At 37.5% G+C, this 16993-nt stretch overlaps 18 non-coding genes across 18 annotated transcripts; all 18 read left to right on the top strand.

Annotated features, from left to right (window-relative positions):
- The first annotated feature begins 283 nt into the window (after positions 1–283).
- On the top strand, positions 284–357 carry Trnai-aau (transfer RNA isoleucine (anticodon AAU)). Its single transcript has one exon. It is a non-coding gene; the product is annotated as a tRNA-Ile (tRNA).
- Positions 358–1026: 669 nt separating this feature from the next.
- On the top strand, positions 1027–1100 carry Trnai-aau (transfer RNA isoleucine (anticodon AAU)). Its single transcript has one exon. It is a non-coding gene; the product is annotated as a tRNA-Ile (tRNA).
- Positions 1101–1405: 305 nt separating this feature from the next.
- Trnai-aau (transfer RNA isoleucine (anticodon AAU)) lies at positions 1406–1479 on the top strand. Its single transcript has one exon. It is a non-coding gene; the product is annotated as a tRNA-Ile (tRNA).
- Positions 1480–2895: 1416 nt separating this feature from the next.
- Positions 2896–2969, top strand: Trnai-aau (transfer RNA isoleucine (anticodon AAU)). The gene has a single exon. It is a non-coding gene; the product is annotated as a tRNA-Ile (tRNA).
- Positions 2970–4021: 1052 nt separating this feature from the next.
- Trnai-aau (transfer RNA isoleucine (anticodon AAU)) lies at positions 4022–4095 on the top strand. The gene has a single exon. It is a non-coding gene; the product is annotated as a tRNA-Ile (tRNA).
- Positions 4096–5136: 1041 nt separating this feature from the next.
- On the top strand, positions 5137–5210 carry Trnai-aau (transfer RNA isoleucine (anticodon AAU)). Its single transcript has one exon. It is a non-coding gene; the product is annotated as a tRNA-Ile (tRNA).
- A 1442-nt stretch (positions 5211–6652) lies between these two features.
- Trnai-aau (transfer RNA isoleucine (anticodon AAU)) lies at positions 6653–6726 on the top strand. The gene has a single exon. It is a non-coding gene; the product is annotated as a tRNA-Ile (tRNA).
- Positions 6727–7024: 298 nt separating this feature from the next.
- Positions 7025–7098, top strand: Trnai-aau (transfer RNA isoleucine (anticodon AAU)). The gene has a single exon. It is a non-coding gene; the product is annotated as a tRNA-Ile (tRNA).
- Positions 7099–7767: 669 nt separating this feature from the next.
- On the top strand, positions 7768–7841 carry Trnai-aau (transfer RNA isoleucine (anticodon AAU)). The gene has a single exon. It is a non-coding gene; the product is annotated as a tRNA-Ile (tRNA).
- Positions 7842–9283: 1442 nt separating this feature from the next.
- Trnai-aau (transfer RNA isoleucine (anticodon AAU)) lies at positions 9284–9357 on the top strand. The gene has a single exon. It is a non-coding gene; the product is annotated as a tRNA-Ile (tRNA).
- Positions 9358–9655: 298 nt separating this feature from the next.
- On the top strand, positions 9656–9729 carry Trnai-aau (transfer RNA isoleucine (anticodon AAU)). The gene has a single exon. It is a non-coding gene; the product is annotated as a tRNA-Ile (tRNA).
- Positions 9730–10399: 670 nt separating this feature from the next.
- Trnai-aau (transfer RNA isoleucine (anticodon AAU)) lies at positions 10400–10473 on the top strand. The gene has a single exon. It is a non-coding gene; the product is annotated as a tRNA-Ile (tRNA).
- Positions 10474–11525: 1052 nt separating this feature from the next.
- Positions 11526–11599, top strand: Trnai-aau (transfer RNA isoleucine (anticodon AAU)). The gene has a single exon. It is a non-coding gene; the product is annotated as a tRNA-Ile (tRNA).
- A 1041-nt stretch (positions 11600–12640) lies between these two features.
- Trnai-aau (transfer RNA isoleucine (anticodon AAU)) lies at positions 12641–12714 on the top strand. Its single transcript has one exon. It is a non-coding gene; the product is annotated as a tRNA-Ile (tRNA).
- A 1043-nt stretch (positions 12715–13757) lies between these two features.
- Positions 13758–13831, top strand: Trnai-aau (transfer RNA isoleucine (anticodon AAU)). The gene has a single exon. It is a non-coding gene; the product is annotated as a tRNA-Ile (tRNA).
- A 669-nt stretch (positions 13832–14500) lies between these two features.
- Positions 14501–14574, top strand: Trnai-aau (transfer RNA isoleucine (anticodon AAU)). The gene has a single exon. It is a non-coding gene; the product is annotated as a tRNA-Ile (tRNA).
- A 305-nt stretch (positions 14575–14879) lies between these two features.
- Trnai-aau (transfer RNA isoleucine (anticodon AAU)) lies at positions 14880–14953 on the top strand. The gene has a single exon. It is a non-coding gene; the product is annotated as a tRNA-Ile (tRNA).
- A 1416-nt stretch (positions 14954–16369) lies between these two features.
- On the top strand, positions 16370–16443 carry Trnai-aau (transfer RNA isoleucine (anticodon AAU)). Its single transcript has one exon. It is a non-coding gene; the product is annotated as a tRNA-Ile (tRNA).
- Positions 16444–16993: the final 550 nt, after the last annotated feature.

Raw genomic sequence — 16993 nt, forward strand, 5'->3', positions numbered from 1 at the left:
TCTTTTCCTATTCAAAGCGCTTTTTACTAATCTGATCAAATTTCCCTGTTCGTCAGAGTGTCATGACACTGAGTTGGCAATCATTGAAACAAGCCTCATACTATCCAATTTTGGTCATCTCATTTCGAAGTCGCATTTAAAGTTCTTTTGTTATTATGGCCGAATCACCTAGTGGTTCGAAATGTCAGTCTAAAAAGCTGAATATCATTGGATCGACCCTTAAGTTGGCTAACGTTTTAGTCAGCTCATTTTGAAATCGAATATTTGGACAACCTCATCTTGGGGCCGATTAGCTCAGTTGGTTAGAGCGTCAGTCTAATAAGCTGAATGTTATGGGTTCGAGCCCCATATCGGTCAAGAGTCTAGTCGTCCCTTTTCTAATGCAAGGCGCTTTTTGCTAATCTGATCAAAGTTCCCTCTTGGTCAAAGTGTCAGGCTAATGAGTTGGATATCATTGAATGAAGCCTCATGCTATTTAAGATTTTGGTCATTTCATTTCGAATTTGTACTCAAAGTGCTTTTGTAATTATGGCCGAACCGCTTGGTTGTTTGAAATGTCAGTCTAAAGAGCTGAATACTATTGGATCGACCTTTAAGTTGGCTAACAATTCAGTCAGCTCATTTTGAAATCAAATTTTTGAACGACCACATCATGTGGTCGATTAGTTCAGTTGGTTAGAGCGTCGGTCTAATAAGTGAATGTCATGGGTTCAAGCCCCATATCGGTCAAGAGTCTAGTCGTCCCTTTTCTAATGCAAGGCGCTTTTTGCTAATCTGATCAAATGTCCCTGTTGGTCAAAGTGTCAGGCTAACGAGTTGGATATCATTAAATGAAACTCATACTATCTAAAGTGTTGGTCATTTTCTCTTGAAATCGTTTTTAAAGTTAATTTGTATATTTGGCAGAATCGCTTAGTTGTTTGAAGTGTCAGTCGTAAAATGCGAATGTTATTGGATCGACCCAAAAACTGGCTAACGTTTCAGTCAGCTCTTTTGAACTTATTTTTTTGAACAATGACATCATGTGGCCGATTAGCTCAGTTGGTTAGAGCGTCAGTCTAATAAGCTGAATGTCATGGGTTCGAGCCCCATACTGGCCAACATTTTAGTTTTCTCTTTTCCAATTCCCATTCAAAAGGCTTTTTGCTAAATTGATCGAATTTCCCTGTTGATCAAAGTATCAATCTAGATGATCTAAATATCATTGAATGAAGCCTCATACTATCTGAGATGCTGGTCATTTTCTTTTGAAATCGTATTTAAAGTTATTTTGAAATTATGGCGGAATCGCTTAGTTGTTTGAAGTGTCAGTCGAAAAAGTTGAACAATATTGGATCGACCCCAAAACTGGCTAACGTTTCAGTCAGCTCTTTCGAACTTAAATATTTGGACAATCACATCATGTGGCCGATTAGCTCAGTTGGTTAGAGCGTCAGTCTAATAAGCTGAGTGTCATGGGTTCAAGCCCCATATTGGTCAAGAGTCTAGTCGTCCCTTTTCTAATTCAAGGCGCTTTTTGCTAATCTGATCAAATTTCTCTGTTGGTCAAAATGTCATGCAACTGAGTTGGCAATCATTGAATCAAGCCTTAGACTATTCAACGTTTGGTCATCACATTTCGAATTCGCATTTAAAGTTCTTTTGTTATTCTGGCCGAATCACCTAGTGGTTGGAAATGTCAGTCTAAAAAGCTGAATATCATTGGATCGACCCTTAAGTTGGCTAAAGTTTTAGTCAGCTCATTTGAACTTATTTTTTTGGACATTTACATCATGTGGCCAATTAGCTCAGTTGGTTAGAGTGTTAGTCTAATAGGTGAATATCATGGGTTCAAGCCACATATCGGCACACAGTTTAGTCGTCTCTTTTCCAATTCTAATCAATGCGCTTTTGGCTAATCTGATCAACTTTCTCTGTTGGTCAAAGGGTCATTTTAATATGGTTGAATATCATTGACTCAAGCCCTATACTACCCAAGGATTTGGTAATCTCAATTTGAACTCGTATTCAAAGTGATTTGTTATTATTGCCGAATCGCTTCGTTGTTTGAAATGTCAGTCTAACAAGCTGAATATTATTGGATCGCCCTCAAAATTGGCTAACGTTTCAGTCAGCTCTTTCGAACTTAACTATTTGGACAATCACATCATGTGGCCGATTAGCTCAGTTGGTTAGAGCGTCAGTCTAATAAGCTGAATGTTATGGGTTTGAGCCCCGTATTGGTCAACAGTTGAGTTTTCTCTTTTCCTATTCAAGGCGCTTTTTACTAATCTCATCAAAGTTCCCTCTTGGTCAAAGTGTCAGGCTAATGAGTTGGATATCATTGAATAAAGCCTCATGCTATTTAAGATTTTGGTCATTTCATTTCGAATTTGTACTCAAAGTGCTTTTGTAATTATGGCCGAACCGCTTGGTTGTTTGAAATGTCAGTCTAAAGAGCTGAATACTATTGGATCGACCCTTAAGTTGGCTAACAATTCAGTCAGCTCATTTTGAAATCAATTTTTTGTACGACCACATCATGTGGCCGATTAGTTCAGTTGGTTAGAGCGTCGGTCTAATAAGTGAATTCATGGGTTCCAGCCCCATATCGGTCAAGAGTCTAGTCGTCCCTTTTCTAATTCAAGGCGCTTTTTGCTAATCTGATCAAATGTCCCTGTTGGTCAAAGTGTCAGGCTAACGAGTTGGATATCATTAAATGAAACTCATACTATCTAAAGTGTTAGTCATTTTCTCTTGAAATCGTTTTTAAAGTTAATTTGTAATTTTGGCAGAATCGCTTAGTTGTTTGAAGTGTCAGTCGTAAAGTGTCGAATGTTATTGGATCGGCCCCAAAACTGGCTAACGTTTCAGTCAGCTCTTTTGAACTTATTTTTTTGAACAATGACATCATGTGGCCGATTAGCTCAGTTGGTTAGAGCGTCAGTCTAATAAGCTGAATGTCATGGGTTCGAGCCCCATATTGGTCAACATTTTAGTTTTCTCTTTCCCAATTCCTATTCAAAGGGCTTTTTACTAATTTGTTCGAATTTCCCTGTTGCTCAAAGTGTAAAGCTAGATGATTTGGATATCATTGAATAAAACCTCATACTATCTAAGATGCTTGTCATTTTCTTTTGAAATCGTTTTTAAAGTTATTTTGTAATTTTGGCAGAATCGCCTAGTTGTTTGAAGTGTCAGTCGAAAAAGCTGAATGTTATTGGATCGACCCCAAAACTGGCTAACGTTTCAGTCAGCTCTTTTGAACTTATTTTTTTGGACAATGACATCATGTAGCCGATTAGCTCAGTTGGTTAGAGCATCAGTCTAATAAGCTGAATGTCATGGGTTCGAGCCCCATATTGGACAACAGTTTAGTTGTCTCTTTTCCTATTTAAAGCGCTTTTTACTAATCTGATCAAATTTCCCTGTTCGTCAGAGTGTCATGACACTGAGTTGGCAATCATTGAATCAAGCCTTATACTATCCAATTTTGGTCATCTCATTTCGAAGTCGCATTCAAAGTTCATTTGTTATTCTGGCCGAATCACCTAGTGGTTCGAAATGTCAGTCTAAAAAGCTGAAAATCATTGGATCGACCCTTAAGTTGGCTAACGTTTTAGTCAGCTCATTTGAACTTATTTTTTTGGACATTCACATCATGTGGCCAATTAGCTCAGTTGGTTAGAGTGTTAGTCTAATAGGTGAATATCATGGGTTCAAGCCACATATCGGCACACAGTTTAGTCGTCTCTTTTCCAATTACTAATTAATGCACTTTTGGCTAATCTGATCAACTTTCTCTGTTGGTCAAAGGGTCATGTTAATATGGTTGAATATCATTGACTCAAGCCCTATACTACCCAAGGATTTGGTAATCTCAATTTGAACTTGTATTCAAAGTGATTTGTTATTATTGCCGAATCGCTTCGTTGTTTGAAATGTCAGTCTAACAAGCTGAATATTATTGGATCGCCCTCAAAATTGGCTAACGTTTCAGTCAGCTCTTTGGAACTTAAATATTTGGACAATCACATCATGTGGCCGATTAGCTCAGTTGGTTAGAGCGTCAGTCTAATAAGCTGAATGTCATGGGTTCAAGCCCCACATCGGTCAAGAGACTAGTCGTCCCTTTTCTAATTCAAGGCGCTTTTTGCTAATCTGATCAAATTTCTCTGTTGGTCAAAATGTCATGCAACTGAGTTGGCAATCATTGAATCAAGCCTTATACTATTCAACGTTTGGTCATCACATTTCGAATTCGCATTTAAAGTTCTTTTGTTATTCTGGCCGAATCACTTAGTGGTTTGAAATGTCAGTCTAAAAAGCTGAATATCATTGGATCGACCCTTAAGTTGGCTAACAATTCAGTCAGCTCATTTTGAAATCAAATATTTGGTCAACCTCATATTGGGACTGATTAGCTCAGTTGGCTAGAGCGTCAGTCTAATAAGCTGAATGTTATGGGTTCGAGCCCCGTATCGGTCAACAGTTTAGTTTTCTCTTTTCCTATTCAAGGCGCTTTTTACTAATCTGATCAAAGTTCCCTCTTGGTCAAAGTGTCAGGCTAATGAGTTGGATATCATTGAATGAAGCCTCATGCTATTTAAGATTTTGGTCATTTCATTTCGAATTTGTACTCAAAGTGCTTTTGTAATTATGGCCGAACCGCTTGGTTGTTTGAAATGTCAGTCTAAAGAGCTGAATACTATTGGATCGACCCTTAAGTTGGCTAACAATTCAGTCAGCTCATTTTGAAATCAAATTTTTGAACAACCACATCATGTGGCCGATTAGTTCAGTTGGTTAGAGCGTCGGTCTAATAAGTGAATGTCATGGGTTCAAGCCCCATATCGGTCAAGAGTCTAGTCGTCCCTTTTCTAATTCAAGGCGCTTTTTGCTAATCTGATCAAATGTCCCTGTTGGTCAAAGTGTCAGGCTAACGAGTTGGATATCATTAAATGAAACTCATACTATCTAAAGTGTTGGTCATTTTCCCTTGAAATCGTTTTTAAAGTTAATTTGTAATTTTGGCAGAATCGCTTAGTTGTTTGAAGTGTCAGTCGTAAAATGCGAATGTTATTGGATCGACCCAAAAACTGGCTAACGTTTCAGTCAGCTCTTTTGAACTTATTTCTTTGAACAATGGCATCATGTGGCCGATTAGCTCAGTTGGTTAGAACGTCAGTCTAATAAGCTGAATGTCATGGGTTCGAGCCCCATATTGGCCAACATTTTAGTTTTCTCTTTCCCAATTCCTATTCAAAGGGCTTTATACTAATTTGTTCGAATTTCCCTGTTGCTCAAAGTGTCAAGCTAGATTATTTGGATATCATTGAATAAAACCTCATACTATCTAAGATGCTCTTCATTTTCTTTTGAAATCGTTTTTAAAGTTATTTTGTAATTTTGGCAGAATCGCTTAGTTGTTTGAAGTGTCAGTCGTAAAATGCGAATGTTATTGGATCGACCCCAAAACTGGCTAACGTTTCAGTCAGCTCTTTTGAACTTATTTTTTTTGACAATCACATCATGTGGCCGATTAGCTCAGCTGGTTAGAGCGTCATTCTAATAAACTGAATGTCATGGGTTCGAACCCCATTATGGCAAACATTTTAGTTTTCTCTTTCCCAATTCCTATTCAAAGGGCTTCTTGCTAATTTGTTCGAATTTCCCTGATGCTCAAAGTATCAAGCTAGATGATTTGGATATCATTGAATAAAACCTCATACTATCTAAGATGCTCTTCATTTTCTTTTGAAATCGTTTTTAAAGTTATTTTGTAATTTTGGCAGAATCGCTTAGTTGTTTGAAGTGTCAGTCGTAAAATGCGAATGTTATTGGATCGACCCCAAAACTGGCTAACGTTTCAGTCAGCTCTTTTGAACTTATTTTTTTGGACAATCACATCATGTGGCCGATTAGCTCAGCTGGTTGGAGCGTCAGTCTAATAAACTGAATGTCATGGGTTCGAACCCCATTATGGCAAACATTTTAGTTTTCTCTTTCCCAATTCCTATTCAAAGGGCTTTTTGCTAATTTGTTCAAATTTCCCTGATGCTCAAAGTATCAAGCTAGATGATTTGGATATCATTGAATAAAACCTCATACTATCTAAGATGCTCTTCATTTTCTTTTGAAATCGTTTTTAAAGTTATTTTGTAATTTTGGCAGAATCGCTTAGTTGTTTGAAGTGTCAGTCGTAAAATGCGAATGTTATTGGATCGACCCCAAAACTGGCTAACGTTTCAGTCAGCTCTTTTGAACTTATTTTTTTGGACAATCACATCATGTGGCCGATTAGCTCAGCTGGTTGGAGCGTCAGTCTAATAAACTGAATGTCATGGGTTCGAACCCCATTATGGCAAACATTTTAGTTTTCTCTTTCCCAATTCCTATTCAAAGGGCTTTTTGCTAATTTGTTCAAATTTCCCTGATGCTCAAAGTATCAAGCTAGATGATTTGGATATCATTGAATAAAACCTCATACTATCTAAGATGCTCTTCATTTTCTTTTGAAATCGTTTTTAAAGTTATTTTGTAGTTTTGGCAGAATCGCTTAGTTGTTTGAAGTGTCAGTCGAAAAAGCTGAATGTTATTGTATCGACCCTAAATTTGGCTAACGTTTCAGTCAGCTCTTTTGAACTTATTTTTTTAGACAATCACATCATGTGGCTGATTAGCTCAGTTGGTTAGAGCGTCAGTCTAATAAGCTGAGTGTCATGGGTTCAAGCCCCATATCGGTCAAGAGTCTAGTCGTCCCTTTTCTAATTCAAGGCGCTTTTTGCTAATCTGATCAAATTTTTCTGTTGGTCAAAGGGTCATTTTAATATGGTTGAATATCATTGACTCAAGCCCTATACTACCCAAGGATTTGGTAATCTCAATTTGAACTCGTATTCAAAGTGATTTGTTATTATTGCCGAATCGCTTCGTTGTTTGAAATGTCAGTCTAACAAGCTGAATATTATTGGATCGCCCTCAAAATTGGCTAACGTTTCAGTCAGCTCTTTTGAACTTAACTATTTGGACAATCACATCATGTGGCCGATTAGCTCAGTTGGTTAGAGCGTCAGTCTAATAAGCTGAATGTTATGGGTTCGAGCCCCGTATCGGTCAACAGTTGAGTTTTCTCTTTTCCTATTCAAGGCGCTTTTTACTAATCTGATCAAAGTTCCCTCTTGGTCAAAGTGTCAGGCTAATGAGTTGGATATCATTGAATAAAGCCTCATGCTATTTAAGATTTTGGTCATTTCATTTCGAATTTGTACTCAAAGTGCTTTTGTAATTATGGCCGAACCGCTTGGTTGTTTGAAATGTCAGTCTAAAGAGCTGAATACTATTGGATCGACCCTTAAGTTGGCTAACAATTCAGTCAGCTCATTTTGAAATCAATTTTTTGTACGACCACATCATGTGGCCGATTAGTTCAGTTGGTTAGAGCGTCGGTCTAATAAGTGAATGTCATGGGTTCCAGCCCCATATCGGTCAAGAGTCTAGTCGTCCCTTTTCTAATTCAAGGCGCTTTTTGCTAATCTGATCAAATGTCCCTGTTGGTCAAAGTGTCAGGCTAACGAGTTGGATATCATTAAATGAAACTCATACTATCTAAAGTGTTGGTCATTTTCCCTTGAAATCGTTTTTAAAGTTAATTTGTAATTTTGGCAGAATCGCTTAGTTGTTTGAAGTGTCAGTCGTAAAATGCGAATGTTATTGGATCGACCCAAAAACTGGCTAACGTTTCAGTCAGCTCTTTTGAACTTATTTCTTTGAACAATGGCATCATGTGGCCGATTAGCTCAGTTGGTTAGAGTGTCAGTCTAATAAGCTGAATGTCATGGGTTCGAGCCCCATATTGGCCAACATTTTAGTTTTCTCTTTCCCAATTCCTATTCAAAGGGCTTTATACTAATTTGTTCGAATTTCCCTGTTGCTGAAAGTGTCAAGCTAGATTATTTGGATATCATTGAATAAAACCTCATACTATCTAAGATGCTCTTCATTTTCTTTTGAAATCGTTTTTAAAGTTATTTTGTAATTTTGGCAGAATCGCTTAGTTGTTTGAAGTGTCAGTCGTAAAATGCGAATGTTATTGGATCGACCCCAAAACTGGCTAACGTTTCAGTCAGCTCTTTTGAACTTATTTTTTTGGACAATCACATCATGTGGCCGATTAGCTCAGCTGGTTAGAGCGTCATTCTAATAAACTGAATGTCATGGGTTCGAACCCCATTATGGCAAACATTTTAGTTTTCTCTTTCCCAATTCCTATTCAAAGGGCTTCTTGCTAATTTGTTCGAATTTCCCTGATGCTCAAAGTATCAAGCTAGATGATTTGGATATCATTGAATAAAACCTCATACTATCTAAGATGCTCTTCATTTTCTTTTGAAATCGTTTTTAAAGTTATTTTGTAATTTTGGCAGAATCGCTTAGTTGTTTGAAGTGTCAGTCGTAAAATGCGAATGTTATTGGATCGACCCCAAAACTGGCTAACGTTTCAGTCAGCTCTTTTGAACTTATTTTTTTGGACAATCACATCATGTGGCCGATTAGCTCAGCTGGTTGGAGCGTCAGTCTAATAAACTGAATGTCATGGGTTCGAACCCCATTATGGCAAACATTTTAGTTTTCTCTTTCCCAATTCCTATTCAAAGGGCTTTTTGCTAATTTGTTCAAATTTCCCTGATGCTCAAAGTATCAAGCTAGATGATTTGGATATCATTGAATAAAACCTCATACTATCTAAGATGCTCTTCATTTTCTTTTGAAATCGTTTTTAAAGTTGTTTTGTAATTTTGGCAGAATCGCTTAGTTGTTTGAAGTGTCAGTCGTAAAATGCGAATGTTATTGGATCGACCCCAAAACTGGCTAACGTTTCAGTCAGCTCTTTTGAACTTATTTTTTTGGACAATCACATCATGTGGCCGATTAGCTCAGCTGGTTGGAGCGTCAGTCTAATAAACTGAATGTCATGGGTTCGAACCCCATTATGGCAAACATTTTAGTTTTATCTTTCCCAATTCCTATTCAAAGGGCTTTTTGCTAATTTGTTCAAATTTCCCTGATGCTCAAAGTATCAAGCTAGATGATTTGGATATCATTGAATAAAACCTCATACTATCTAAGATGCTCTTCATTTTCTTTTGAAATCGTTTTTAAAGTTATTTTGTAGTTTTGGCAGATTCGCTTAGTTGTTTGAAGTGTCAGTCGAAAAAGCTGAATGTTATTGTATCGACCCTAAATTTGGCTAACGTTTCAGTCAGCTCTTTTGAACTTATTTTTTTGGACAATCACATCATGTGGCTGATTAGCTCAGTTGGTTAGAGCGTCAGTCTAATAAGCTGAGTGTCATGGGTTCAAGCCCCATATCGGTCAAGAGTCTAGTCGTCCCTTTTCTAATTCAAGGCGCTTTTTGCTAATCTGATCAAATTTCTCTGTTGGTCAAAGGGTCATTTTAATATGGTTGAATATCATTGACTCAAGCCCTATACTACCCAAGGATTTGGTAATCTCAATTTGAACTCGTATTCAAAGTGATTTGTTATTATTGCCGAATCGCTTCGTTGTTTGAAATGTCAGTCTAACAAGCTGAATATTATTGGATCGCCCTCAAAATTGGCTAACGTTTCAGTCAGCTCTTTTGAACTTAACTATTTGGACAATCACATCATGTGGCCGATTAGCTCAGTTGGTTAGAGCGTCAGTCTAATAAGCTGAATGTTATGGGTTCGAGCCCCGTATCGGTCAACAGTTGAGTTTGCTCTTTTCCTATTCAAGGCGCTTTTTACTAATCTGATCAAAGTTCCCTCTTGGTCAAAGTGTCAGGCTAATAAGTTGGATATCATTGAATAAAGCCTCATGCTATTTAAGATTTTGGTCATTTCATTTCGAATTTGTACTCAAAGTGCCTTTGTAATTATGGCCGAACCGCTTGGTTGTTTGAAATGTCAGTCTAAAGAGCTGAATACTATTGGATCGACCCTTAAGTTGGCTAACAATTCAGTCAGCTCATTTTGAAATCAATTTTTTGTACGACCACATCATGTGGCCGATTAGTTCAGTTGGTTAGAGCGTCGGTCTAATAAGTGAATGTCATGGGTTCCAGCCCCATATCGGTCAAGAGTCTAGTCGTCCCTTTTCTAATTCAAGGCGCTTTTTGCTAATCTGATCAAATGTCCCTGTTGGTCAAAGTGTCAGGCTAACGAGTTGGATATCATTAAATGAAACTCATACTATCTAAAGTGTTAGTCATTTTCTCTTGAAATCGTTTTTAAAGTTAATTTGTAATTTTGGCAGAATCGCTTAGTTGTTTGAAGTGTCAGTCGTAAAGTGTCGAATGTTATTGGATCGGCCCCAAAACTGGCTAACGTTTCAGTCAGCTCTTTTGAACTTATTCTTTTGAACAATGACATCATGTGGCCGATTAGCTCAGTTAGTTAGAGCGTCAGTCTAATAAGCTGAATGTCATGGGTTCGAGCCCCATATTGGCCAACATTTTAGTTTTCTCTTTCCCAATTCCTATTCAAAGGGCTTTTTACTAATTTGTTCGAATTTCCCTGTTGCTCAAAGTGTAAAGCTAGATGATTTGGATATCATTGAATAAAACCTCATACTATCTAAGATGCTTGTCATTTTCTTTTGAAATCGTTTTTAAAGTTATTTTGTAATTTTGGCAGAATCGCCTAGTTGTTTGAAGTGTCAGTCGAAAAAGCTGAATGTTATTGGATCGACCCCAAAACTGGCTAACGTTTCAGTCAGCTCTTTTGAACTTATTTTTTTGGACAATGACATCATGTAGCCGATTAGCTCAGTTGGTTAGAGCATCAGTCTAATAAGCTGAATGTCATGGGTTCGAGCCCCATATTGGACAACAGTTTAGTTGTCTCTTTTCCTATTTAAAGCGCTTTTTACTAATCTGATCAAATTTCCCTGTTCGTCAGAGTGTCATGACACTGAGTTGGCAATCATTGAATCAAGCCTTATACTATCCAATTTTGGTCATCTCATTTCGAAGTCGCATTCAAAGTTCTTTTGTTATTCTGGCCGAATCACCTAGTGGTTCGAAATGTCAGTCTAAAAAGCTGAAAATCATTGGATCGACCCTTAAGTTGGCTAACGTTTTAGTCAGCTCATTTGAACTTATTTTTTTGGACATTCACATCATGTGGCCAATTAGCTCAGTTGGTTAGAGTGTTAGTCTAATAGGTGAATATCATGGGTTCAAGCCACATATCGGCACACAGTTTAGTCGTCTCTTTTCCAATTACTAATTAATGCGCTTTTGGCTAATCTGATCAACTTTCTCTGTTGGTCAAAGGGTCATGTTAATATGGTTGAATATCATTGACTCAAGCCCTATACTACCCAAGGATTTGGTAATCTCAATTTGAACTTGTATTCAAAGTGATTTGTTATTATTGCCGAATCGCTTCGTTGTTTGAAATGTCAGTCTAACAAGCTGAATATTATTGGATCGCCCTCAAAATTGGCTAACGTTTCAGTCAGCTCTTTGGAACTTAAATATTTGGACAATCACATCATGTGGCCGATTAGCTCAGTTGGTTAGAGCGTCAGTCTAATAAGCTGAATGTCATGGGTTCAAGCCCCACATCGGTCAAGAGACTAGTCGTCCCTTTTCTAATTTAAGGCGCTTTTTGCTAATCTGATCAAATTTCTCTGTTGGTCAAAATGTCATGCAACTGAGTTGGCAATCATTGAATCAAGCCTTATACTATTCAACGTTTGGTCATCACATTTCGAATTCGCATTTAAAGTTCTTTTGTTATTCTGGCCGAATCACTTAGTGGTTTGAAATGTCAGTCTAAAAAGCTGAATATCATTGGATCGACCCTTAAGTTGGCTAACAATTCAGTCAGCTCATTTTGAAATCAAATATTTGGTCAACCTCATATTGGGACTGATTAGCTCAGTTGGCTAGAGCGTCAGTCTAATAAGCTGAATGTTATGGGTTCGAGCCCCGTATTGGTCAACAGTTTAGTTTTCTCTTTTCCTATTCAAGGCGCTTTTTACTAATCTGATCAAAGTTCCCTCTTGGTCAAAGTGTCAGGCTAATGAGTTGGATATCATTGAATGAAGCCTCATGCTATTTAAGATTTTGGTCATTTCATTTCGAATTTGTACTCAAAGTGCTTTTGTAATTATGGCCGAACCGCTTGGTTGTTTGAAATGTCAGTCTAAAGAGCTGAATACTATTGGATCGACCCTTAAGTTGGCTAACAATTCAGTCAGCTCATTTTGAAATCAAATTTTTGAACAACCACATCATGTGGCCGATTAGTTCAGTTGGTTAGAGCGTCGGTCTAATAAGTGAATGTCATGGGTTCAAGCCCCATATCGGTCAAGAGTCTAGTCGTCCCTTTTCTAATTCAAGGCGCTTTTTGCTAATCTGATCAAATGTCCCTGTTGGTCAAAGTGTCAGGCTAACGAGTTGGATATCATTAAATGAAACTCATACTATCTAAAGTGTTGGTCATTTTCCCTTGAAATCGTTTTTAAAGTTAATTTGTAATTTTGGCAGAATCGCTTAGTTGTTTGAAGTGTCAGTCGTAAAATGCGAATGTTATTGGATCGACCCAAAAACTGGCTAACGTTTCAGTCAGCTCTTTTGAACTTATTTCTTTGAACAATGGCATCATGTGGCCGATTAGCTCAGTTGGTTAGAGCGTCAGTCTAATAAGCTGAATGTCATGGGTTCGAGCCCCATATTGGCCAACATTTTAGTTTTCTCTTTCCCAATTCCTATTCAAAGGGCTTTATACTAATTTGTTCGAATTTCCCTGTTGCTCAAAGTGTCAAGCTAGATTATTTGGATATCATTGAATAAAACCTCATACTATCTAAGATGCTCTTCATTTTCTTTTGAAATCGTTTTTAAAGTTATTTTGTAATTTTGGCAGAATCGCTTAGTTGTTTGAAGTGTCAGTCGTAAAATGCGAATGTTATTGGATCGACCCCAAAACTGGCTAACGTTTCAGTCAGCTCTTTTGAACTTATTTTTTTGGACAATCACATCATGTGGCCGATTAGCTCAGCTGGTTAGAGCGTCATTCTAATAAACTGAATGTCATGGGTTCGAACCCCATTATGGCAAACATTTTAGTTTTCTCTTTCCCAATTCCTATTCAAAGGGCTTCTTGCTAATTTGTTCGAATTTCCATGTTGCTCAAAGTGTAAAGCTAGATGATTTGAATATTATTGAATGAAGTCTCATACTATCTAAGATGCTGGTCATTTTCTTTTGAAATCGTATTTAAAGTTATTTTGTAATTATGGCAGAATCGCTTAGTTGTTTGAAGTGTCAGTCGAAAAAGCTGAATGTTATTGGAACGACGCCAAAATTGGCTAACGTTTCAGTTAGCTCTTTCGAACTTAAACATTTGGACAATCACATCATGTGGCCGATTAGCAGAGTCAGTCTAATAAGCTGAATGTCATGGGTTCGAGCCCCATATTGGCCAACAGTTTAGTTGTCTCTTTTCCTATTCAAAGCGCTTTTTACTAATCTGATCAAATTTCCCTGTTCGTCAGAGTGTCATGACACTGAGTTGGCAATCATTGAAACAAGCCTCATACTATCCAATTTTGGTCATCTCATTTCGAAGTCGCATTTAAAGTTCTTTTGTTATTATGGCCGAATCACCTAGTGGTTCGAAATGTCAGTCTAAAAAGCTGAATATCATTGGATCGACCCTTAAGTTGGCTAACGTTTTAGTCAGCTCATTTTGAAATCGAATATTTGGACAACCTCATCTTGGGGCCGATTAGCTCAGTTGGTTAGAGCGTCAGTCTAATAAGCTGAATGTTATGGGTTCGAGCCCCATATCGGTCAAGAGTCTAGTCGTCCCTTTTCTAATGCAAGGCGCTTTTTGCTAATCTGATCAAAGTTCCCTCTTGGTCAAAGTGTCAGGCTAATGAGTTGGATATCATTGAATGAAGCCTCATGCTATTTAAGATTTTGGTCATTTCATTTCGAATTTGTACTCAAAGTGCTTTTGTAATTATGGCCGAACCGCTTGGTTGTTTGAAATGTCAGTCTAAAGAGCTGAATACTATTGGATCGACCTTTAAGTTGGCTAACAATTCAGTCAGCTCATTTTGAAATCAAATTTTTGAACGACCACATCATGTGGTCGATTAGTTCAGTTGGTTAGAGCGTCGGTCTAATAAGTGAATGTCATGGGTTCAAGCCCCATATCGGTCAAGAGTCTAGTCGTCCCTTTTCTAATGCAAGGCGCTTTTTGCTAATCTGATCAAATGTCCCTGTTGGTCAAAGTGTCAGGCTAACGAGTTGGATATCATTAAATGAAACTCATACTATCTAAAGTGTTGGTCATTTTCTCTTGAAATCGTTTTTAAAGTTAATTTGTATATTTGGCAGAATCGCTTAGTTGTTTGAAGTGTCAGTCGTAAAATGCGAATGTTATTGGATCGACCCAAAAACTGGCTAACGTTTCAGTCAGCTCTTTTGAACTTATTTTTTTGAACAATGACATCATGTGGCCGATTAGCTCAGTTGGTTAGAGCGTCAGTCTAATAAGCTGAATGTCATGGGTTCGAGCCCCATACTGGCCAACATTTTAGTTTTCTCTTTTCCAATTCCCATTCAAAAGGCTTTTTGCTAAATTGATCGAATTTCCCTGTTGATCAAAGTATCAATCTAGATGATCTAAATATCATTGAATGAAGCCTCATACTATCTGAGATGCTGGTCATTTTCTTTTGAAATCGTATTTAAAGTTATTTTGAAATTATGGCGGAATCGCTTAGTTGTTTGAAGTGTCAGTCGAAAAAGTTGAACAATATTGGATCGACCCCAAAACTGGCTAACGTTTCAGTCAGCTCTTTCGAACTTAAATATTTGGACAATCACATCATGTGGCCGATTAGCTCAGTTGGTTAGAGCGTCAGTCTAATAAGCTGAGTGTCATGGGTTCAAGCCCCATATTGGTCAAGAGTCTAGTCGTCCCTTTTCTAATTCAAGGCGCTTTTTGCTAATCTGATCAAATTTCTCTGTTGGTCAAAATGTCATGCAACTGAGTTGGCAATCATTGAATCAAGCCTTAGACTATTCAACGTTTGGTCATCACATTTCGAATTCGCATTTAAAGTTCTTTTGTTATTCTGGCCGAATCACCTAGTGGTTGGAAATGTCAGTCTAAAAAGCTGAATATCATTGGATCGACCCTTAAGTTGGCTAAAGTTTTAGTCAGCTCATTTGAACTTATTTTTTTGGACATTTACATCATGTGGCCAATTAGCTCAGTTGGTTAGAGTGTTAGTCTAATAGGTGAATATCATGGGTTCAAGCCACATATCGGCACACAGTTTAGTCGTCTCTTTTCCAATTCTAATCAATGCGCTTTTGGCTAATCTGATCAACTTTCTCTGTTGGTCAAAGGGTCATTTTAATATGGTTGAATATCATTGACTCAAGCCCTATACTACCCAAGGATTTGGTAATCTCAATTTGAACTCGTATTCAAAGTGATTTGTTATTATTGCCGAATCGCTTCGTTGTTTGAAATGTCAGTCTAACAAGCTGAATATTATTGGATCGCCCTCAAAATTGGCTAACGTTTCAGTCAGCTCTTTCGAACTTAACTATTTGGACAATCACATCATGTGGCCGATTAGCTCAGTTGGTTAGAGCGTCAGTCTAATAAGCTGAATGTTATGGGTTTGAGCCCCGTATTGGTCAACAGTTGAGTTTTCTCTTTTCCTATTCAAGGCGCTTTTTACTAATCTCATCAAAGTTCCCTCTTGGTCAAAGTGTCAGGCTAATGAGTTGGATATCATTGAATAAAGCCTCATGCTATTTAAGATTTTGGTCATTTCATTTCGAATTTGTACTCAAAGTGCTTTTGTAATTATGGCCGAACCGCTTGGTTGTTTGAAATGTCAGTCTAAAGAGCTGAATACTATTGGATCGACCCTTAAGTTGGCTAACAATTCAGTCAGCTCATTTTGAAATCAATTTTTTGTACGACCACATCATGTGGCCGATTAGTTCAGTTGGTTAGAGCGTCGGTCTAATAAGTGAATTCATGGGTTCCAGCCCCATATCGGTCAAGAGTCTAGTCGTCCCTTTTCTAATTCAAGGCGCTTTTTGCTAATCTGATCAAATGTCCCTGTTGGTCAAAGTGTCAGGCTAACGAGTTGGATATCATTAAATGAAACTCATACTATCTAAAGTGTTAGTCATTTTCTCTTGAAATCGTTTTTAAAGTTAATTTGTAATTTTGGCAGAATCGCTTAGTTGTTTGAAGTGTCAGTCGTAAAGTGTCGAATGTTATTGGATCGGCCCCAAAACTGGCTAACGTTTCAGTCAGCTCTTTTGAACTTATTTTTTTGAACAATGACATCATGTGGCCGATTAGCTCAGTTGGTTAGAGCGTCAGTCTAATAAGCTGAATGTCATGGGTTCGAGCCCCATATTGGTCAACATTTTAGTTTTCTCTTTCCCAATTCCTATTCAAAGGGCTTTTTACTAATTTGTTCGAATTTCCCTGTTGCTCAAAGTGTAAAGCTAGATGATTTGGATATCATTGAATAAAACCTCATACTATCTAAGATGCTCTTCATTTTCTTTTGAAATCGTTTTTAAAGTTATTTTGTAATTTTGGCAGAATCGCTTAGTTGTTTGAAGTGTCAGTCGTAAAATGCGAATGTTATTGGATCGACCCCAAAACTGGCTAACGTTTCAGTCAGCTCTTTTGAACTTATTTTTTTGGACAATCACATCATGTGGCTGATTAGCTCAGTTGGTTAGAGCGTCAGTCTAATAAACTAAATGTTCATGGGTTCGAGCCCCATATTGGTCAACATTTTAGTTTTCTCTTTTCCAATTCCTATTCAAAAGGCTTTTTGCTAATTTGTTCGAATTTCCATGTTGCTCAAAGTGTAAAGCTAGATGATTTGAATATTATTGAATGAAGTCTCATACTATCTAAGATGCTGGTCATTTTCTTTTGAAATCGTATTTAAAGTTATT

Source organism: Watersipora subatra, chromosome 10, assembly GCF_963576615.1.
Source record: "Watersipora subatra chromosome 10, tzWatSuba1.1, whole genome shotgun sequence".
In the NCBI taxonomy this organism is placed as follows: domain Eukaryota; kingdom Metazoa; phylum Bryozoa; class Gymnolaemata; order Cheilostomatida; family Watersiporidae; genus Watersipora; species Watersipora subatra.